Genomic DNA, 24,634 nt, shown 5'->3' on the forward strand with positions numbered 1-24,634 from the left:
CAAATCGATACAGTACAAGTTATGATTTTTTTTAAATAAAAAAATTCGAAAAATAGCGATTTTTCTGGTAACCCTATATCGAACATGGTCACCCTAATAAAAAAAAAATACGGGTCTAATTATTTTCGATGAAGAACATACCAAGCAATTTTGTGCAAAATTGGCCACCTTTTTTTTTCAACTCTATTCTTTTTCCGTGGAATCGCTGAACGTTCATTCCATGTGTGTATGGGCAGAAAACTTGAAATTTTCAAAAAAATGTGACTAAAAAACGGCTCGATGAACATTTCTAATTTTTTGATATGTTATGTAAAAATATTTGAATCTTCCTAAAAAAATATAAAAATATATAGTCATTGTGGTCCAACATTTAAAAAATCTTAAAAAACGAATATTTTGACCATTTTAGCAAATTTGAGTACACCAATACACCAAACCAAAAACTTTAGTAAGAACTAGAAGTAATAAGCTTTCTATCCATAAAAAAATATTGCAAATCGCTTCAGTGGTTCAAAAGTTATGATTTTTTAAAAATAAAAAATTTCGAAAAATAGCGATTTTTCTGGTAACCCTATATCGAACATGGTCACCCTAATAAAAAAATAAAAAAATACGGGTCTAATTATTTTCGATGAAGAACATACCAAGCGATTTTGAGCAAAATTGGACAACTTTTTTTTCAACTCTATTCTTTTCCCGTAGAATCGCTGATATATAATCTCAACCTTACCGGAACCAACCTTATTCCGCAAGCATTTTTCAGGGTGTTTCGACCACCCCCCCCTCTTTTCCGTACAAGATTTTTTTCCACACAAATATTTTTGTCATTTATGTCATTATGGGAAACGGCAAACATATTTAGAGGCTTCAGAAAATATGAGTTCTGTGGGAAAGTTGAAAGTCATAAAAGTTACATAAAATGGGGCTAAACATGCGGATTGGACTGTAAGACAATTAATGGATATTTTCTTTAAACTTTTAATACTAATTTCATCGTATAACACAAATTTTGAGAAAAATATTTTTGCTTCGATTATATGGAAAATTTGATTATATGGACTTTTTTGCAACGAAAAAGTCCATATAATCGAGGTATACCTGTAGTTGGTATGAACTTGACTTGCAGAAGAAGTATAAGGTACACTGGGGGAAGTGGAAAAGGAAAAATCGATAATGCATGTTTGAATTAGTGTAAAACCAGTTTAAATGATTTAAATGCGTTCAATCAAAATGGGCTATCAAAAACAGTCAATTTTGCACCAACTGTGCGGTAATTCATACCATTTTGGTCGCTTGGAACTTATGGAAATAGATTTTAAAATTAGGAGTTATTTTTCCACTTACCCTAGTGGGATGGGGTAAGTGGAAAACCCATGTTGCCTTGACCTTCAATAGTGATGAGTAGTTACATATAACTAAAATCAATACGATAATTGCCCTGAGTATCTTTTGTGGAACATTTTCTTTACCTTAACGGAATAGATCCTCAAGGAATTCTCGTAATAGCTAGAAGAGGGCTGGTTTTGCCTTCTCGGACACTAAGTGTACGTAAAGTCTATATGTTCGCCCCAAAGATGAACATTTTAAAGGAAAAATGGGACTTACAGGGTTATAAACTAATCAACTTAGTTTAACGAATTGAGATGATGTCTGTATGTGCGTATTTGTATGTATGTGTGTTCGCAAAGCACATACAAAATTATCAGCTATTCTTAAGCACTTGTCCTTAACCGATTTGTTCGCAAAAAAATTGCATTCAACGGCGAAACTTGTTAGGAATAAAAATTAATGTGAATTATACAATATATTTACCTATCAGTGCTATTTTTAACTTTCTTATATATTTTTTTCATATGGAAAACATGTGAAAGGCATCAGTACCGATAGGTGGATTAATCAGGCATTATCTCATTTATATGAGTCCAATCACCACTGGAATCACAATGATAACAAAGAAGGAACATATTAAGATTCACAGCTATCGAAATAAACCCTGGAAGGAAGAAAAAAATTGCGTGATTAGAACATTATCCACTTTCCCCACAGTGTTTGATACCTGGGGTAAGTGTAAAATCTTTGAATTATTTGCTTTCTTGGTACAAACCACTACCAATTGAATGGGATTAGTTTAATTGTATTGTAATGGTCACCTGTGATATAAATTCACTTGTAATAAGAACAATTGGTGCAAATAAGAATTGATTTTATGAATGCAAATATCAATTTTCATGAAACCTAAAATTACAGTTCAAGCGTTAACCGTGTTAGTGTATGTGTTATACAAATTTCAACATAGTATTAGTGTGAGCATCAAAGTATAACATTGCATGATGCTATGATGTGGTAAAAACTGTAAAGTATGTACAATTCCAATTTTTCGAGTCGATTTTTACACTTACCCCCTTTTTCCACTTCCCCCAGTGTACCTTACATATTAGAGTGATTCAAATTTTGACTTTTTCGCTCCCCTGTGCTTAAACGATTGTTTTTGCTATTTTAATAGTCCTCCTAAATTTTTAGCTGATTTGGATGTAATTTGGTTGTGCACGTGCCGTTTGAAGGTTATATGAAAATTACTATGAGAATTGCCACTTATGTAAAAGATCGTTTCGTGAAACAGCCCAGAATATATTTGAATATATTTAACGCATCGTCATCATAGAACATATCCTAAGCTGAAAGTCAGTTGCTGTTGCGAAGCAATCTGACTTTTGTAAGCAAAATTATAAAGAAAACAGAAATGCTCATTATTGATTTTGATGTTATTCTTTTACGTGTTAAATTGAATTTCCCACAATTCAGTATTTCCATAATAACTTTTGTTGCCAGCATCAAATCGTTTAGCAACAACGACGATATTTTCCCTTGTTAAATTTCCTATGTTGCTAACATATTCATACATTTTTAGAGCTTAATAGGCAATGATGGGGAACGGGTTTTCATAAAAGTTACTGTTTTCATAGTAATATTCATACAAGCTGCAAACTGCTTATGCTCAGTCAAATTACATCCAAATTAGCTAAAAATTTAGGACGATTATGGCAAATTCCATCGTTTAAGCATAGGGGAGCAAAAAAGTCAAAATTTGAATCACTCTAATGCATATTTTACGGTCAAGATTCATGGTCGCCGTACAGGGCGACTGAACGAATCAATGATGTGTACAGAGCAAGTTTTGCTCGTATATGTAAGCTGCGAGGCTTTAGCCGACTACGTATACCGTAGAAAGTCCTACTTGCAGCCGCAACACATCCATCTTTTTACCTCGCGGCTAACGTCATTATCACATGTAACGCGTGTTCGACATCCGACATCCTCAAATCGCATCCCATCCATTTCCACCTTGGGACCACCCACCGTTTGGATTGCCCCGTTCTCTGCCAGCCATCAGGTACTTAGTTTTGACAGAGTTGATGATTATTCTTTCAGTCTCAGACAACTGTCACCAATTCTAGAACCCTCTCCCCCCTCAAACCTTGGACGTAATTTTTGATAGCCTGATTTACAGCTCGGAAAACGAGTCCCGGGATTTGGTCTCCCATGTAATTTTAATGGGAAGGGAACTCGCGTTTCTCATGACAGGAGAAGAAGTCTACACGAAAAGAGTTTCCCGAAGTGTAAACCCAACCGCGGGAAAAGTATACGGTTGAAAATTCCACCTCTACACATGTAAATCCTGCCAATTCGGAGGGAAACAATTCGGTTTGAATTTATTCCGCACGAGAAATGCGTAATCTCTGACGGAAATTTATTATGGAAAGAACCTAGTGAAGTGGGTAGTGAAAAGTGAGAAATGTGAGAAGTGTGAAGAGAAATCTGAGTAATGAGAAGCGAGAAATTAAATATGAGAAGTGGGTAGTGAGCATTGAATAGTGAGAAGTAAGCAGTGAGATTAAGAAGCAAGACGTGTAAAATTAGAAGTGAGAAGTGAGAAGTGAGAAATAAATAATGTAGTGAGTAGTTAGAATAAGACGCGAAGAGTGAAAAGTGTGAAGTGAGTTATGAGAATTTCTCACTCAGAAAAGTGAAAAGTGATTAATGAGAAGTGAGAAGTGAACAATGAGAAGTGAGTTATGAGAAGCAAAGAAATGAATAGTGAGAAGTGAGCAGGGGAAACTGAGAATGAGAAGTAAGAAGAGTAAAGTGAGAAATGCGAAGTTAAAAGTGAGCAGTGAAAATTGAGAAGTTTGAACGAAAAGTGAGAAATAGTGAGTAGTAATACGGCCACCTCTCTCTCTCACACTCACTCACGCTTACTCTCTCACTCTCACTTACTTTCACACACTCATTCTCATTCTTCATTTATTCTCATTCTCATTCACTCATTACTGCAATTTCTCATTTTCAATGAGAGATGTCACGCGATGTTTACATACAGGGGTTGGACAGAATGATCGGAACAGGCCAAACTTTATCGAAATTCAAATGACCATAACTCTGTGAAAAATCAACCGATTTCTTTGGTTCTTACAGTGTTCGACTGGAAAATTAATCAAGTTTTGGTTCAAATCTATGTTCAGACCGCTGGATACCGGAGATAATCCGGATTATTTGAAGGCATGTCAAAAATGCTATTTTTTGAGCGCTTGTATTTTTTGCTTGGGTGAAATGTTGACTCTTTTTATATTTTTTACATAAACTAGAGCTTTTCCTGAGTTGATTGATATATTGATGTCACAGATGGGACAACAAAAAAGTAGGACTACGTCTGTGTTTTCTATATTAGGGTACACTTTACGATTGCAAAAATCGGAGACCGTCACGAAAATATGATAGACTTTAAACTTTAATGTCTTAGCCGTTTCTCGATGGATTTTTTTTACCATTCGATCAAGAATGAGTCAACGCTTCTTTGTATTTATATGAAAATACTAATTTTTAACTATTTATTAGCGAAAATTGAAAGAAAATCCATCGCATTGGTGGTGGTGCTCGATGTGTTGCTGCAGATCATTCAACCTCAACGAACCAGAATTTCATACGAAAAAAAGGTTGACCATAAAAATAGCACTGTGGCGATCCCGCACCGCCAGTGCTGATGCTGAAAATTTATTACAAATTGTGGTGTCAGTTAGTTGGAAAGGAACATTGGGAAAAGAAAATTGGTTCTTCTCAGGACCAGCAATTTATGGAAATAAGAGTTGCGAAAATGGATTGTTTCGGTGGCATCGGGTTAGCGTGGTAGCTTGGTTGCTGTTAGTGATTCGACCCGTTCAAATTAATTGCATCATCTCCCTCCGCCGCGCTATCAAATTTGCTAGTTACGATTGAATTTTGCACTTTAAAGAAAGTTCATATCGGATTGTCGGATCAACCTTCTTTTGTATGCATAAAGACCTTTTTGGAGGACACCATCCTCAAAAATGGCCGACATAAAGGAGAAATAAACAGAATCAGAAGTGGCGTGAAACCAAACGCAAATATATTTATATGCAGCGTTTGGTTTTCGCCCGCGATGTAAGCGTTCGTGGCAAAGTAAGGATTGTGATATCCCCGACTGAAAGCCAGTCGAGTGGCTTCAGCGGCCGATGAGTCATGTTAATTCCACGGTTAGAGACTCAAAGTTCATCCAACTGGGAACAACTATTCGACTTCTTGATTCAGTTGGCCTCCGAGCAGTTTGCTCAATGTTAATAAAACGACACAAATTATTATGGCAAATACTATCAATTTCGAATAGCTACGTAGTCCTTAGTCACCTTTGCGTACAACCCGATTGGGCTGCACCTTTGAGTTTTTACGTCTATTTTTATATCTACTTTTGGTGTAAGTTGTCATTAGGGTGGCCCTTTTGTGACAAATTTTGTAAAATGTATTTTTTTAATCTTTCAAATTAGGGGGTCGTATTGTTCTACAAAGTTGTAGACAATTTAATTCTATGCATTTTTGCCAAAATGATTAATTTTATCTCATACAGGAAATATTGTATGACAAAATTACTAAATCTAGATAGGGAAGTCCCGAAAGAAACAATTTTTTTGTCCATCATTTCTCCATCATGACCCATAGTGCAAAATAATACATATATTATCTGCTACAACACATCAAAAAAAAATAGAAAAATTCGTTTTTGAGAAAATTGTTTTTAAGTTTTTTTTTTCAATATTTGAATTTTTTTCACAGCGTATATTTTTTTTCACTTACACTCTGAGGAAAATCTATGCTAACTGCGTTTCTCCTGGTTGACCCCACGTTCGTTTACGTGCAGTTTATACTCGATTAGTATAACCTCCGTATCCTCGCCGTGTAACGATTTAATCTTGCATAGATTACTTTTTTACTCTAGCTTAGTATAAACTTTGAAAATATGAAAAATGATTTGTTTGTATGTTATTACAGGTTTGATCTATTTCTGAGTGTAGCCCCATTGATTATCTAAAACTTTGCCCAAGACACCAGAATGATCGGACAAGCCGTTTTCAAGTTATATTTTTTTAAAAGTGTTCAAGGTGTTTTCGCTTAGGCCCTTGTCAAAAGTTACACCAGAGTTAAAATGGCAAACCAATGATGCAGATAATGTTTTTGGCCATAAAGGATGTATATTCAAAATTTCAGGGAAATCAAAAAATACAAATATAAATCGACCTTCGATTTCACAGAGAATTGCGCATCTATAGGGTGTTCAATAAGTTCGAATACAAATATTTGATCATTGTATTTGTAAGCCCAATGTGCATATTCTGTATTAGTATTGGTGTCAGTGTTAGCGGTATTTATACGCTATAGGATGTGTGTGGTGTTGACATTCTGTCACTTGTTGTTTGTTTATTACGTGCGTTGAAAATGGATTGGGCATCATAAATTGCCATTTTTGAATGTCAAAATTATTGCGGCGTACTACAGAACTGAGGTTTTTGGGGACGATTGATGCCCCCTGTGGCCCGGTGCTTAGACGGAGATGAGCCCTACGTGTTCCAATAGGACGATAACCCTTTATACACGGAAATTGATATTTTAGCCTAATATGGGGACAATTTCATCGACTTTTTGGACAAAACTTTGCGACCTCACAGTTTCACGGATTTGAACCCTCTTAACTTTTTTGTGTGGTCCTTTATTATGTTAAAGCTGTACGAATACAAGGTCAGTAACTTAGACCAGTTCAAGACGTAATTCTCAAAATCCGGAACGAAATGCCCATGCAGACCATGCGTGCCGCTTGCGATGGGTTTTAGAAACGTTTGAAGCTCGTGAAGAAGTACAAAATAGAGGTCATTCCAAAAGAAATGTTACAAACGTTCCTTATAAACAATACTTTCAGTGAAATGCAACCGGGAAAAGAAATAATTTAATTTCAATTTTTAAACATTTTTTGAAAGTGTATTCGAACTTATTGAACACCCTGTACAATATAATCTATAGTCAATTTATTGTTTTTGATGGTAATCTTTATATCTATATATATAAAACTCAATGTTTGTATGTATGTTCCAGCATAACTTCTGAACGCATTGCCCGATTTCAACCAAATTTGGAACACACATTCTTTATCTTAAGGAGACGACGATAGGGGGGTTATGGATGCTGTTTGGAAAAGGGGGAGGGTGTGAGGGGTGGGGTATTGATTAGTCATCGATCAACTCAGTGTACCTTCTGAACCCCTTGGCAGTTCTCAACCAAATTTGGAACACACATTCTTTATCTTAAGGAGACGACGATAGGGGGGTTATGGATGCTGTTTTGTGAAGGGGAGGGCGTGGGAGGAGGTGTATTGCTAAGTTATCGATCAACTCAGTGTAACTTTCGAACCCCTTAGCCGATTTCAACCAAATTTGGAACACGCATTCTTCATCTTGAGGAGACGACGATAGGGAGGTTAGGCATGCTCTGTTGAAATAAGAGATGGGATGTGGGGAGGGGTATTGTTTAGCAATCGATCAACTCAATGTAAGTCTTGAGCCCCATGACCGATTTGAACCAAATTTGTATCAAATATTGTCTGTCCTAAGGAAACGATTAGTGGATATAGGTAAGTCCTTTTAAAATGGGGAGGTTTTGAGAGAGGGGTATTGTTTAGTTAGCGATCAATTCAGCATAACTTCTGAACTCATTTACCGATGTCCACCAAATTTGGAACCATATTCTCTGTCTAAGGAAGACTATATCAGACTGGGTAGGACTGTCATAGCTGAACGAGAGAGGGTATATTTATTAAACGAACAGTTTAGTATACCTTTTTATCGCATGGGTGAATTCAAACCAAATATTTAAACACGTATTGTTTACCCAAAGGAAATTATTCTGGAGAGGCTGGGAGGAGTTTTTGAAATGCGGGAGGATGTTGGGGTTGGGTATTGTTTAGAAAACGACTTAATTTAAAATCCCTCTTATTTAGTTCATCCGAGGTACTTTGACATTGTACAATGCTCCGAAAATAATTCCTCAAAAATAGCAAATCCTTGACAATAACATTTCCCTGAAAATGACATATCCCTGAATGAAGCAGGCCATTAACATAACACTATTTGGCCTAAGGTCATTCAAAATGAAATGAATTTGGGATAATACTGAACAGCATCAGAAAAATCTTTCATAGAAAGCATGCATTTGCTGGGTATAAAGCAATGATAATTGTTACCCTTCATCGGAATCATAGTTTGCCCAGTGAAAAGCAATGAATAATGTGTTTCCTTCTGGATGGTGGATGTGATTGCTCCTTTAAAAGTAGGCTTTTTCTCGGAATAAGGCAATGGTGGGTGCGTTTGACCCCCTCATTTGTAATTGAATTGGATTTGGTATCGATTTGGATTGAATTTGAATAAAGTTGAATCTGGGTTTGTTTTGAATTAGATAGCATTCATATTCGTTTGAAATTAAATCTGGATTGAATTGGAATGACATTTGATTGTATTTGGATGTATTTCGATATGAATTGAACGTGCAGTGGAAATAGATTTGTATTGGCGATTAAAGGTTGCATGAAGAAGAAGAAGTCGAAGGATGATATTAGAAAAATATTGCACGGGGAAGCATACGGAAAATTTTTTAAAACTCTTCTCAAAAATTCTAGAAGCGATTTAATTAAATAAGGAAAGCAGTACGGAGTTGGACTTTTCTTATTCTGTGTATCAAGTGTGATATCATAAATAAAATTCGAAATCAAAAAATTGCGTTTATTATGCAGTAGAAGGAAAGTCCAACCCCGTACTGCTAACCGTTTTTAATTAAATTGCTTCTAGAATTTTTGAGAAGAGTTTTAAAAAACTTCCCGTATGCTTTCGCGTGCAATATTTTTCAAATATCATCCTTCGACTTCTTCTTCTTCATGCAACCTTTAATCGTCAATTGCATTTGGATTTTATTTGTATTTGATGTGGATTTGACATGGATTAGATTGAATTTGGATTGAATTGGGATTAGATTCGGTTCAGATTGGCTTGGGATTTGATTGAGTTAGAATTGGACTTGGATTAACATTGAATTGAATTGTATTTGGACTGGATTTAAATTGGTTTTGAATTGGTGTTGGATTTAACTTGGATTTAGATAAGGATTGGCATGGGATTGCTTTTAATTGCTTTTATTGATTTAGAGTGCATTGTACAATGTATTTTTTAAATAAAATGTTTAGTTGGATTTAGATTGAATTTAATTTGATTTGGATTGGAGTTAGATTGCATTTGGATTGGATTAGTTTTGGATTTAACTCTATGGGTTGAATGTGAAGTGGGATTGAACTTATATTGGATTCGGATTAAAATTGAATAAGATTTGGATTTGATTTGTTATGAATTTAGATTGAGTTTGTATTAGTTTTGGATTAGTTTTGATTGGGTTTAGTTTGAATTTGAATTGAAATTATATTTGAATACGTGATGGATTTAATTTGGAATAGTTTATAAAAGAATTGGATTGACATTGTTTTGGTTTTGGATTTAATAATTTAATATAATTTTATTTTATTTAGAGTTGGATGTATAGTGGGCTTGAATTTGTATTGGATTTAGATTGGATTATAATATGGATTGAATATTGATCGGATTGAGATTGGATTACATTTGGATTGTAAATCAATTGCGTTTCGAATGGATTTGGAATAAAATTATGCTAGGGTTTGATTTGAATAAACATTGATTTAGGTTGAATGTAGATTGGATTGGAAATGGATTTGATTTGTAATTGAATTGGATTTAGAATAAAAGCAAATTAGATTTGGATTGAACTTAGATTTGATTTTAATTGAATTTGGATTGGAGCTGAATTAGTTTAGAACTTAATTTTAATTGAATTTGGATTAGATTGGGATTGAATCAGGTTTGGATTTGAATGAGTATTCGAATTCAATTGGATTCCGATTGAATTTGATTTGGAATGGTTGTGGATATGGTTTAATTGGAATCTGATTAGATGTGGATTTTCGATAAATCATTGGACTGAAATAAAACCATTATACATATTTGCATGGCTGGGTTCGATTCCCGGTGCCGGTCAAGGCAATTTTCGGATTGGAAATTGTCTCGACTTCCCTGGGCATAAAAGTATCATCGTGTTAGCCTCATGATATACGAATGCAAAAATGGTAACCTGGCTTAGAAACCTCGCAGTTAATAACTGTGGAAGTGCTTCTTCTTCTTCTTCTTCTTCTTATTGGCATTACATCCCCACACTGGGACAGAGCCGCCTCACAGCTTAGTGTTCATTAAGCACTTCCACAGTTATTAACTGCGAGGTTTCTAAGCCAAGTTACCATTTTTGCATTCGGAAGTGGAAGTGCTTAATGAACACTAATCTGCGAGGCGGCTCTGTCCCAGTCTGGGGATGTAATGCCAATAAGAAGAAGACATATTTGCATAAAAACATATGAGGTATAATATCAGATTGGTAAATATTGGCTTTAAAATTAATTTGGTTGAATATGGATTGAAGCTGATTTTTTTTAGATTGTATCTGGATTAAGTTTGGTAATTTTGTATGTTTGAGATTTGATAAAATTTTTGGATTGTGTTTTGTTAGATTACAATAAAAATGGGTTCATATTTAATTCAAATCGGAATGAAATTTCTTGGAATGGATTTGAAATAGATTTGCATCATATTTAGATTTGTTTTGATTAGGTCTCGGTTGGATTTGAAATCCGATGTTTTATTTTATTTGCATTTGATTAGAGTTGGATTTTAAAGGTTTTGATTGGAAAACGTATGGATTATATCAATCTGATAAGAGTGAATCTTGATTGAAATTGTTCCAATAATTAATTGATGTAAACTATTTTTTTGGATCTGATTTTGGAATTATTTCATACTAAGCAAGTTGATTATATAACAAATATAACAACAACAAAAAACAGCGGGCCGAATTAATTAATTCAAAACTTGTTTTAGTGTAATAATAATAATTTTGGCCTTTGATCAGTAATTGTATAGCAACGATTTCGCTATAATCGGTTAGAAGAGTAGAGAAGAGAGCGAATGTAGTGAAGGGACGTGTAATTGAACATTGATTGCATTATTAACAATCAAATATTCCGAAAAATAAACAGATCGATGCATGTCACCCTTTACCACTTCAAATATAATGATCGTCATTAAAATGATTACACGCACCAGATGATTTCTAAAATAAAAGAATGTGCATGATGCTATTTACCGTGGTTGGGCTCGTGATCACACGAAGCAGCGGCCTCGTTTCGTCTTAGAAGATGTATACGCTATGTACAATGGAGTATGTATATGAAAACGACTTTGGGAGTATCGCAGGATCGAATAAAAATGAATAGAGAGAATTTTGCGATTGAGACCGAGTTTCGGCTGGTGGTGATTGGCTCCCGGATGGATACGACAATCCCTTCTCTAAAAATACGCGTTTACCCGGAATAAGATGGATGGATGTTTTCCCTTCTTTAGAAATAGACGTTTGCCCGGAAAAAGGCCACAATCCCTTCTTAAAAATCAGTCAATATTTCTAAAAGCCATTTCTTAATCAAATGATGAAGTATCAACAAGTAAACACAATTACCCTGTTAACCAATTGGTTTTATTATTTTCCGATTGTGAAAAAAAACTGCAAACCAAACTGGCAACTCCGAGCAAGGCCGGGTACATAAAGCTAATGTTACAATAAATTGTATTGTTTCTCTATAATATTTTTATCCGGGAAGTACTTCTGTGGCCACGATGCCTTCAAATTTTCTCCGTTTGGGTGTCCTGTGATTGTTTCGTTGAGCTTATGAGCGAATTATTCCGCAACGTCTTCGCCCGACAGTCGTTATATGTTCAGTGGCATGGTTCTCTCACGTCTAGAACCGGTAATGCTCAGATCACGTCTTGCGTAGTCCAAAGTACGATTTCATGATTTTATCACCGCCGATACAAACTCGTGGCTTACATTTTCCTCTATTCAGTGATAAGTAGGTACCTAGATAAATTATTATACCTACGCATAGTATCTGTCAAGGTACAATTAAGTGGTGGAATTAAATGGGATTGTACAAACTCGTCTTATGACAAGTGAAGACGTTCCACTAAAAAGCTTAAAATAATTTTCTTAATAAAATGGCATCCAAGCGCAACGAGCGTAGTACTTTTATAGATTTGAAGAGGAGGATCACAGGTAACCTTAATAATTGGAGCTCACATCCCAAAATCTATCAGTAAGAGGGCGGAACCGGATTTGTTGAAGTTGTCAATCAAGGGACTCTATGCCAAGCTAGAGAGGTTGAACTTGGAGTGCTACAACCTGTACCTCAAGCTGGCAAAGGAGAAACAAGACTCTTTCGATCTATTCCTAAAGAAGGTACAGCGGGCCGAAGAGTGTGAAGCGGACAGGAAGAGGAGACTGCATAAGAAGAAATTGACCATTCTACGAGGGAAATCAGCGAAATCAGGTGCCTAAAGACATCAAATTCACCCACGAGGAGGAAAAGGAAGGTAAATTACCTTTCTTGGATCTACTGGTTATCAAGGGAACAAATGCAACATTAGACTTCGAAATCTACTGGAAGCCCACCAACATCATGAGAGTCATCCCATACACATCAAATAATCCGTATCAGCAGAAAATGGCAGCTTTTTATCACATGATCCACAGGATGCAGACGATCCCCCTGAGCGAAGAAGGAAAAACGTAGGAACTACAACACATCACGGAAACAGCGAAGATCAACGGATACAAGGATAGAACAATACAAGCAATCATCAACAAGAAGCAGAGGAACCTACGGAAAAACGAACTGACAACACTGACACCGATCGATGAACCGAAATGAGGTATTTCGGTATCGATTTAGTATTCTCCAGCAGAATCAATCAACTGAAGACACTGTTGGGCTCCACAAAGGATAGAGTAGAAATGTTAAATAAGGCAGGGGTTTATCAAATTAATTGTTCACAGTGCGATAAAGTATATGTAGGTCAAACAAAAAGATCGTTAGATCGTTAGTTCAAAGAACATATTGCAGAAGTAAGTAAGGCTAAGAGGGAAACTGATAAGAGATTAAATTATGAGTTTAGGTCTAAGGTAGCTGAACATGCTGAACATGTATAACGTTCGTCCATGAATTCCGCCTGGTGCTTCTCCCACGATCTCTCTGCCAATTGGTGTTGGTCGACGGCATAAAGCTTGGGAGAGTACCTTGTAGACGGCGTTCAGTAATGTGGTTGCGCTGTGGTCTGGTCAGCTTATCACCCTTTTTGTAGACGGAACCCACATCTTGGTGATAACCCAGTGCAGCGCTCTAGCCAGTGCCTCACAGTCTTTAGCTCTCCTAACAGCTCTGAACAAATTTACAACTAAGATATTCTGTTCATATTGACCCGGATTTGACTTAGCAATATCTCAGACCTCACCTGTCATAAGACGAGTTCGTACTATCCCATTTAATTCCACCACTTGATTGTACCTTTAACAGATGCGAATTTCGATTAGTTGACTCCAGTCGTACAAGACACTGAAGATAGCCTTACTGTTAAGGTTGAAATTCGTATCTGTTAAAGTTGCAATCAAGTGGTGGAGTGAAACTAAATAGGACAGTCCAATATCGTCTTATGACAAGTGAAGACATTCCACTAAAAGCACAAAATAATTTTCTTATCAATATCACAGGCATTTCTCAGCCAAATTTACATGTTTATATACCCAAAATAATCGTTTGGTCATGAATTTTCCGGAACTAACCTCAGATTGTTGATCGGCCACACCTGTATTCTGTAATCGTCGGAAGAAGGATCGTTTATATTGAAAAAAGGTGCACAATAATACCACGTCAATTCATTACTGTTTTTTTTTCTTAAAAAATATGACAGAAACTATTTCAGAAATGACGAATAACAAATGCAATCAATATATCTACAGATGTTTGAGGTTCTCCAAATCTATCTGGAGTTCAGAACCTTTGTCTACAACGTCAATTACAACTCGATAAAAACCAATAGCAATAACTTAGAAGCCATGCACATTAGACCTCTTCATGTTTTCAAAAAGTATCAAAAATTCAACTGGTCAGCCCAGAATTACAATTCTTATGCTAAAATAAGCCTCCTGTCTAATTTTCAGCTAATTCGAATAAAATTTCAAGGTGGCTCAAGTTGATTTAGTGTTTTTGGGCTATTTTCAATTTTGAAAAAAGTCTAACAAAAGATATAAACGCAGAAAACTATTGCAACAACCTCTATACGGAAGCTGTTGGTGTGCTCTACAAGTCTTGTGAACATTGCAATTCGTTCCGTTCACGTTTTGACCAAAGTGATTTTCGAGCTTATAAGTGCATAAAAATACTGTTTCCCCTAAAAGTAGTTGTTGTACAAAATTCTTGAATTTAGGACAAATCATTGCCAATTTGTTTTTTTGGAGTTTTAGTTGAAAATAGCCCAAAAACACTTAATCAACTTGAGCCACCTCGAAGTTTTATCCGAATTAGCTGAAAATTAGACAGGAGGCTTGTTTTAGCATAAGAATTGTAATTCTGGGCAGACCAGTTGAATTTTCGATACTTTTTGAAAACATGAAGAGGTCTAATGCGCATTTTGTACGATTTAGATATGTCCAAGCCGGATGCTCTAAGTTCTCCAAATAATTCAGGACTTCAAAACAATTGGTGTGCCAAGTCAACTAGGCTCGATATAACGCCAATAGCAATCCATGGTGTCCATACAGACCCATAGAAGCTAGGCGCATATATATGTCCACAAATAGTGTCGAATCAACCATAAGCGATAGTTGATTCAGCTCTCGTATATATTTGTTTCACCATTCTTTTTAGCTGTCACTGTCAAAATACATCAGAAAACAACAATTTTCATTCTTGTTTTTACTTTCGAAAATGCTGCGAGATCACTTTATCACTATTTGCATTGGGAGTGAGAGTCATCTAACTTACCTCTGCTCCATGCTTACCCAACAAACATTCACTAGTTGAACTAACATCAATGTGATGATTTAATTCAGCGCTGTGTTGAATTATGTCTGTACTATTTCTTATCAAAACTTCTGTTCAAGTTTTGTTCACACAATTTTGGCGAAGTTATACAACTACATCTCATTTTGAAAAACAACTTTATTAACTGATTCGTTGAACCTTTAATAAGCATTTTACTAAGCCTCAATTCAGCTACATGTGAATTCTTCGAAAATAATAACGCATAGAAGGTAACATCAGTAAGATCTCCGATGAACGTATTTTGAAGCAATTGCTATTTTCATATAATCATTTTAAATTTTTCCTAAATCGGGTCTCGAACTGCTGTCATTTGATCATCCGCCGGTAACGTTGTCATCCGCGCCATCCTTGATTTGTTAGATATGGCTCACTCAATGCATAACAAAAATAATCTTATTGCTGAATATGAATCATAATAGGACTCGTATTTAATAAGTCGATCTGTCAAACTACAGTTTGTTAATAACTGTGCAAGATTTTTATTTCAACCATTGTTCAGCCAGTCATAACCATCGCACACTAGGAAAAATACATAAAAATAATGTCGATAAACGATAAAATAAAATCCGTCCACAATGCTATTTATGAACTTATGAAAATAAAATCAATGTATGTTCGGCCTTCCTCAGAATCTCTTGATAATCGGTTGTTATATGATTGTCAAATGCTAAGAGTATTCCAATTTTGCCGCAATAAAGATCAACATCCATGCGATAATATTGGGATTCCACACATCAAATATTCAATAATTTTCCGATGTTATTCAACGGCGTTAGTAAATTTAGTTTCGCATGAATGCATGATTTTTTTATTGCTCCAGCAGTTTTGTTCGTTATAATCTCCGACAGTTTAATAAATCACGAAAATAAAAAGCATGTCTTGAAAATAAATCATTATTTTTCTATAAATCAAATTTCCCAGATCTAGAATCCAGGTTTTCTCTCAAACTGAAAAAGCATGTTTTTTTTCCACTGTGCGATAGATCAGATAAATGTGAAATCCAATGGTTAAGAAGGACAAAGGTTAAGAAGGATGCCTAATGCCTGCTTATTAACTTACTATTCAAACTCACTTCGACCACCCTTTCAGAGCATCACATCATAGTCGAACAGAGAACTTTAAAACTCATTAGTTCAGTACATTGTTAAACTTCCCCAATGTGCTGAAATGTGATAAAACGAAAACGTAAATAAAGGTAGTAAACAAATAAATAGGTCATGTCGAATATTAGTTAGATTAAATGCTGAAATGAATTCTGTCTAGCAAATTATTCGGCATTCAATTTTATTCAGCTACAAAGATCACAAATAAACAATAATTAAACCTAGATGCTTATTTGTAGCTTGTCGTTGTTTGTTGGGTACTTCTTGCGGATAGGATGATTTATGATGTTGATCAGTTTATACAGTTTTTCCATATTTAGGAATAGTTGTCAAAAAAACAATATTATTTTTGTTTCAATCATACGATATAGGATTGAAACAACAATAATGTTGAAACAACAATAAGCGTTGAAACAACAATTTTGAAGATTGAAATAACTATATCCACTTTGTTCGATGAAACAATCGAAATAGTTGTTTCAATCATACAAGATTCTTCTGCGTGTATGTCCAATCAAAATGCTCTAAGTTCTTCAAATCATTCTGGATTTCAGAACATGTGATCTACCAAGTCAACTAAGCTCAATACAAAACCAATAGCAACCCATGGTTGCTCTTTCATTTGAGGCTAGGTTAACATTTAAAATTAAATTTTCCTAGACCGGACAGGAAATCGAACCCAGCAACCTTTAGTTTGGACTTTCGCCGATCACATCCTACCGACCGCACGGCTAAGAAAAGTCCCCTCTTCACATTGCTAAAGTCACCAAAATAATATAATTTTAATTTTTTTGTTTTTGCTTAGGTCCCCCTCAAGAGTCAGGCTAGAGTCAAAATGGCGAACCAATAATGCAAATTATGTTTTTATGATTGTTACAAGCATATGCGGAATTTTAAAATACAAAATAAAATCTTGGACATAAACGAAGGAATACTACACCCGTGGAGTTGAGAATGTTTCGCACTCTTAAGCCGAGACTAAAACATCCTAGTCTATAGAAGTTTTGTCCAGACTAACACGTTACTAACAAATCGAGAAACTGTAGTACCTTGCATTCGCATATCCATTTGATCATCAAAATCAGATTGTTTGTCCCAGTGGTATCTGGTTGAAATGTTTCACAAAATGATGTTACACGGGTAGTGTGACTTTCGGCGACATAACATCAGCGTAACTAATTAATGGAACAAATCCTAGGGCACGCAACAAAACAACCTTGCTATCCAACGGGTTAATGCGGTGGTATGCGTGATAGCACGAAGCATCCGAACAAATTCACGCCGAGCAACAACCGATGCGTGCAACAAAACAATTTGGAACGGCTTGATGCATGCCTGTCTGGTCGGTCTGGTCTCCCGAAACCAGTGCTGTGGTGTCGGTCATGTTGAGTAGTAGTAGTATTAGTAGTAGTAATGAAGAGCGATGCCACTGGCCTAGAGCCCTTTTGGTTGTCAAATTTCGCAACGCTTTCTCGATGGTTTATTACTGGTACACATTTTCGTGCACGTTTTTTCCAGTTGAAAAGCGATAAGCGTTGTAATATGATTGTTTTTCTGTAGCAGTTTAATGCATTACCGAGACGTTAATAGTGTTTCAAACAAGCTGTGTGAAAAATGTAGAAAACAAGGCCATTGAACCAAATAGATAGATGCTAACTAAAAATAGCCCAACGTTGATGCAAATTGAGGGAAAAAAATAATAGGGGTAAGTACATATTAGTAAAGAAATATCAATCACTCAAAACGGTTTTTTTCCTCTTTCAAAATTATTAGTTAAAGCACACTTTGAACACGTACGCGGCTTCAGTGAATAAAATATTTACTTACAGATTGTATAAACATTCCAACTAGGTCAGTGACCACAAATTTAATGAATAATATAATTTTATTAAAATAATTTTAAAAGTCACCCATGCTGTATAGTTTGCTTACAATTCGATTGGTTGTGAATATCATTTTTACCTTCAGTACTTCAAACTTGACCGAGAAATGATAAGCATTCTTTCACCCAACCAGTGGATGTCAAATTTTAATACAGTTCTTGTATTAAAACCTTGCAAAATATGTATTAAATTTTGGCAAATTTGGAGGTTGCTTATACAAAATTTTATTGAAATCTCACAATTATTTATTAATTGAATACACTATTTGTGAAAAAGGTAAAATTTTTGTGTTGAAATCTTATAGAATGTGTATATGCAACGATACCATACAGAATTGTAAGATTTGTGTTTTGGAAGTTTAAATGAACACAATGTGCTTCCTAAATACTTCAGAATAAGAAAAAATCCACATCTCGACAATTTGTGATGGTTCAGCTTTAAGTGAATAAAGTTGTAAACATTAAAATTTCGGGGTTGTATACAAAACAAAATAGCAAATCTCCCACTCTGTGAGTAGGGACCCCACTGTTTAGCAGCTGGGCCACCCCATTCATACACCCCAGCTCAACAATTGATAATACCCTAAAAGTAGACAATTACCAAGGAATGGAACGCGCTGCTGCATAGAAGATGAATGGTGCATGAAAGAACTAAAATTTTCAATAGTTTAGCATTGATACTCAAAATACTACTGGCAAATTGGTGGAGAGATTGCGAATCGATTGATATATAAATCTTTAGAATGCATTGGAAAATAAAGGACCTATTAATGTTACAAATCTTTCATGATTTCGTGACGGTCCACAATTTTGAAATTTTCATTTTACACCTTGTATCCAAAACTTCCCCTTAGACGTAGTTTACGTCAGAAAATAATAATCCTCAAAAATGGCTTTTGAAAACTAGTGTTTTTTTGGCAAATAGATTCTACTGTAACAAGGCCCTACTGTAACAAGGCCCACATGGTTGTTTCGACTACGTGAATTTCGAGATTTTCGCGGTTTTGGCGTGGACAATATTTCGAGATCACCGTAACAACCCTGCAGGTACCACATATGCTTTCATATAAGTAAACAAGAATCACCAATGTGATCAGCATCTAGCGATTCATATGAAGACTAATACCGTACCTACTGATAACAATCTCAAATGGACACAGTTCAATGAAATTAATCTGTTTTGTAAACAGTTACCCGTAACACCTAAATGGGAATAAACTGCAGCTGACGATTATTTTTATTACTCTGTTTAAAAATATACTTCCATAATCTTATATAAAAACAATATAGGGCAATTAGCGGCTTTGTTAGATTTATTTATAATATTGACAAGGAGTGCCGTAAAAAATGTGTCGCAAGCACCTGTTGATGGCCTGAAGCCGTTGAAGCTCTGCAGGCTCATTTGAGTTGGATTTTATTTCGTTGACTGAATTAACTGTTATTTCAGATAATATTTAGCCTACAACGGCTGCATTATTCTTCCCGATATGTTTTCTGAATGGCAGCCACGGCCATGTAGCAGCTCATCCAGAGAAGTATAGAATGCTAGGCCAATTAGTACTAGTTCATTAGCACTATACCACGGAGGCAACTTCAGAATCATTTTCAAAATTTTATTTTGAATTCTCTGAAGTGCCTTCTTTCTGGCATTGCAGCAACTAGTCCATATTGACACAGCATACAACATGGCTGGTCTAAAAATTTGTTTGTAAATTAATAGACAAAGTTTTGATTATCTGTTTATAGGTTTTTGTTACATTTGGTTTGAATGCCTTCAATGTGATTTTTAAGATTAAACTTTTTATCTAGCAGAAGTCCTAAATATTTGGCTTCGCTTGACCAATTAATTGGAACCCCATTCATAGTGACAATATGTCAGCTAGAAGGTTTCAAATAAGAAGCTCTCGGCTTATGTGGGAAAATTATAAGCTGAGTTTTGGAAGCATTCGGGGAAATTTTCCATTTTCGCAAGTAAGTGGAAAAAATATCCAAACTTTTTTGCAATTTAGTACAAATGACGAAGACTTCGCCCTTTGGCGGAAAGGCCCGTATCATTTGTAAACAAAGATTTTTGATACCCTGGTGATAAATCAAGTAAATCAGAAAAAAAACATGTTATACAATATGGGGCCCAGTATGCTGCCCTGGGGAACACCAGCTCTTACAGGTAATCTATCAGATTTCGAATTCTGATAGTATACCTGCAGTGAGCGATCTGATAAATAATTTTGGATCAGTTTAATAATGTACAGAGGAAAATTGAAATTCATCAATTTTACAATCAAACCTTCATGCCAAACACTGTCAAATGCTTTCTGTATATTAAGAAGAGCAGCTCCAATCGAATATCCTCACTTTAATGGTCAATGAATAGACACATTTTTGTCATGCGGTCAGCTACAAAGCTTTAAAGTACACATTTAGGCCGATACAAATATTTAAAAACTATTTTGCCCCCCCCCCCTCTGGGACAACAAAATAATATTCAGATAATTCTTAGCTTAGCTTAGACTGACTGTACATATCGATATGGTTGCTACTCCGTGATTGATCAGAATTGGTGCAAATTGCACTACGATCCAAGTGAATAGTGGTTGGGATTTACCAACTATTCTTGAAGTGCACGTTTCAGCAGCTCGCAAATGTTGATCAATAAGACAAAAACAAAACAAAAACGAGAAAGAAAAAAAGGGGGGAATTAAACTTGTATGTCAGACGAGCAAAGAAAGGCATAGATGGCCTGCATATAAACCCCATCGCGATCCCCCAAAACTCCTCTTACTTCCCTGAAGGGTTGTTTACCTCCGGCCACTAGGGTATGCAATAATTGCTCTCTGGAGGCGTCATTTTCCGAGCAGAACAAAACTACTTGATCTATGTCATTGTAACCGGCTCCGCACCTACATAAGTTGCTATCGACAAGGTTTATTCTGTAGAGATGTGCGTTTAGTGAATAGTGATTGGACATAAGCCTCGACATCACGCGAATGAAGCCTCGACTCAAGTCCTCACCTCTAAACCACGCTCGCGCAGAAACTTTAGGAACTATAGAAAATAGCCACCGTCCAAGTTCGTTGTGTGACCAATTCATTTGCCAATTTTGAAGAGTACTCTGACGGACTAATGGGGAAAACTCGTTGTTCGAGATTTGTCTATCATAAACTTCACCTTCCTGTGCGCCCATTTTTGCTAGCGTGTCCGCTTTCTCATTGCCATAGATTAGGCAATGGGATGGGGTAATCTTGAATGATCTTTCGACCAAATCACGCATCTGCTCTCTTATTTTTGTAAGAAAGTAAGATGCGTGCTTAACTGGTTTCATCGATAGAACTAAGACTATTCGAGAAGATGAAATAACGGTCTACGGTCTGATCGGAAATAATCCCCAAAGCGAAGTTAATTGCCGCCAGATCAGCAACATAAACCGAACACGGTTCCTGAAGTTTTCGGAAGGTGGTTGAATTTACATTGAAGACACCGAAGCCAGTGGATCCGTTGATGCGAGAACCATCAGCCATCAGACGCTGGTTTCCCAGGCTTTTGAATAGCTATTACTTTCACCTGTCGCCATTCTGGTGGCACAATGTTGTACTCCATGAAACAGTTGTACAGGCCAAGTAATCGTCATTTAACGATATCAGGGAGGTTCTTCAGAAGGTTGAATTCAATGTTATCGCATCCCGGGGAAGAGTTGTTCGATGAAAGAAGAGACATAGATAGTTCCAGCATTGATAATGGTCCACCCAGAGAACCAGGATCAGTAGTTGATTCTCTAAATAGCGGTTCAGCTGGTACGGAATCTGGACAGACCTTTTTTGCGAAGTTGAATATCCATCGATTGGAGTATTCTTCACTCTCGTTGGTGGAGATACGGCTCCGCATGTGGCGGGCCGTTTTCCAAAGAGTTGTCATTGAGGTTTCTCGTGATAGTCCCTCGATAAAACGTCGCCAGTAGCTAAGCTTTTTAGCCTTTGGAAGATTTTTCAGCTTTCTTTCAAGCCTCAAATACTCTTCGAAAAGCTCAGACCTTCCGTGTTTACGGAAAGCCTTGAAAGCATTAGATTTCTCAGAATACAACTTAGTACATTCATCATCCTATCCAGGAGTGGCTGGTCTTCTTATACCAGATGTACTTGGAACGCGTCGTTTCTGAGCTACTAATGCGCTTTGATGAATCATTTCTGTAAGGATTCGAGATTTATCCAGTGGTGGAAGAATATCAGTTGATTCAATACCAGTTTTTACCGCCGATGCAATTTTTTGCCAGTCAATGTTCTTCGTGAGGTCGAGAGGAACATTAACTGGCGCAGACTGCCACTTTTAATTGTGGTGACTATTGGCATATGGTCACTACCATGGGGATCTTGAATTACCTTCCACGTGAAATCTAATGATAGTGAATTTGAACATAAAGACAGATCAATACGGCTTTGTTGACCATTCGGTCCTATTCGAGTTACTTCACCTGTGTTTAACCTTCCTAGTGCATTGGGGTCCATTTCGACCCAAGCACACCCAAAACACCGCTGTAACTTTGTAACGCAACGAGATAAAAATTTGAAAAATTCGGACTTTTCCTAACTTTCGGAAATAAGGATTCCCTGAGAAAATAAGCTTCCAGCGACATCTAGGAGAAGCGCCACAAAAAAAGTGACACATTGTGCATTGGGGTCCATTTGGACCCAAGATTTCATCTCGATCACAAAAACTCAAATTTCAACCGATTTTCGATCTTTAGGCACGAAACGAAAGCTGTGGGTTCCAATAACAAGCTCACAGGGTGATTCATCCAAATTGACCACTCTAGTCCCCGGGGAACCTGTGCTAAAGAGGTACTGTTTGAGCTTCTCAATTTGGAAACTAATTTTCGAGTTTCGTGTTATGAAACATAAAATTGCTTGCAAATATGTGCTCTGATGATCCCAACTGTATTTGCTATATTGTACATGCCATTTCTGGGCAAATTTATCCCTCGAGCGGTAAGCCCTCTGGAAGATCCGGAACATCCGTAAAACGGCCAATTCCAAAAGTTCACCCTAGAGTTTCGGGATTTTTTTAAAACCATTCATTCTGGCAAATTGTGGGGGCTATCAATAGTTAAAGCCTTCTGTGACCTACAAATATCCCAGAAACGGTCCTCCGGAAGATCCGGAACATCCGTAAAACGGGCAATTCCAAAAGTTTATCCTAGAGCTCCGCGATTTTTTCGTAATGATTCATTCTGGCAAATTGTGGGTGCAATCAATAGTTAAAGCCCTCTGTGACCTACAAATGTCTCAGAAACGGCCCTCCGGATGATCCGGAATATCCGTAAAACGGCCAATTCCAAAAGTTTATCCTAGAGCTTCGCCATTGTTTGATAACCATTCATTCTGGCAAATTGTGGGTGCAATAAACAGTTAATGTCTTCTGTGACTCCAAAATTTCCCAGAAACGGTCCTCCGGATGATCCAGAACATCCGTAAAAGTGGCCAATTCTAAGTTCATCCCAGAGCTTCGCGATTTTTTGATAACCATTCGTTCTAGCAAATTGTGGGCGCAATCAATAGTTAAAGCCTTATGTGACCTAAAAATGTCACAAAAACGGTCCTCCGGAAGATCCGGAACATCCGTAAAATGGCCAATTCCAAAAGTTCACCCTAGAGTTTCGGAATTTATTTTAAAACCATTCATTCTGGCAAATTGTGGGTGCAATCAATAGTAAATGTCTTCTGTGACCTCCAAATGCCCCAGAAATGGTTCTTCGGAAGATCCGGAACATCCGTAAAATGGCCAATTCCAAAAGTTCATCCCAGAGCTTCGCGATTTTTTCGTAAGCATCCATTCTGACAAATTGTACGTGCAATCAATAGTGAAAGTCTTCTGTGACCCCTAAATGTCCCAGAAACGGTCCTTCGGTAGATCTGGAACATCCGTAAAAATGGCCAATTCCAAAAGTTCGTCCCAGAGCTTTGTATTTTTTTCATAATAATATATTCTGGCGAATTATGGATGCAATCAATAATGAAAATCTTCTGTGACCTCCAAAATGCCACAAAAACGGTCCTCCAGAAGATCCGGAACATCCGTGAAAGTGGCCATTCCAAAAGCTCAATCCAGAACATAGCAATTTTTTCGTAACCATCCATTCTGGTGAATTGTGGGTGCAATCAATAGTGAAAGTCTTCTGTGGTCTACAAATGTTGTAGAAATAATCCTTCGGAAGATCTGAAACATCCGTTAAAGTGGACAATTCCAAAACTTCAGCACAGTGATTTTTTTTCGTAACCTTTCATT

At 36.5% G+C, this 24,634-nt stretch overlaps 1 protein-coding gene across 1 annotated transcript in view; it reads left to right on the forward strand.

Annotated features, from left to right (window-relative positions):
* The first annotated feature begins 17,868 nt into the window (after positions 1-17,868).
* LOC134225289 (uncharacterized) overlaps positions 17,869-24,634 on the forward strand; it is a 34,442-nt gene continuing 27,676 nt past the window's right edge. The window contains exon 1 of the mRNA XM_062705240.1: positions 17,869-18,181. The gene's annotated coding sequence lies outside the window, so the exon portion shown is untranslated. The remainder of the gene's footprint in view (positions 18,182-24,634) is intronic.

Source organism: Armigeres subalbatus, chromosome 3 (genome assembly GCF_024139115.2).
Source record: "Armigeres subalbatus isolate Guangzhou_Male chromosome 3, GZ_Asu_2, whole genome shotgun sequence".
Lineage (NCBI taxonomy): Eukaryota > Metazoa > Arthropoda > Insecta > Diptera > Culicidae > Armigeres > Armigeres subalbatus.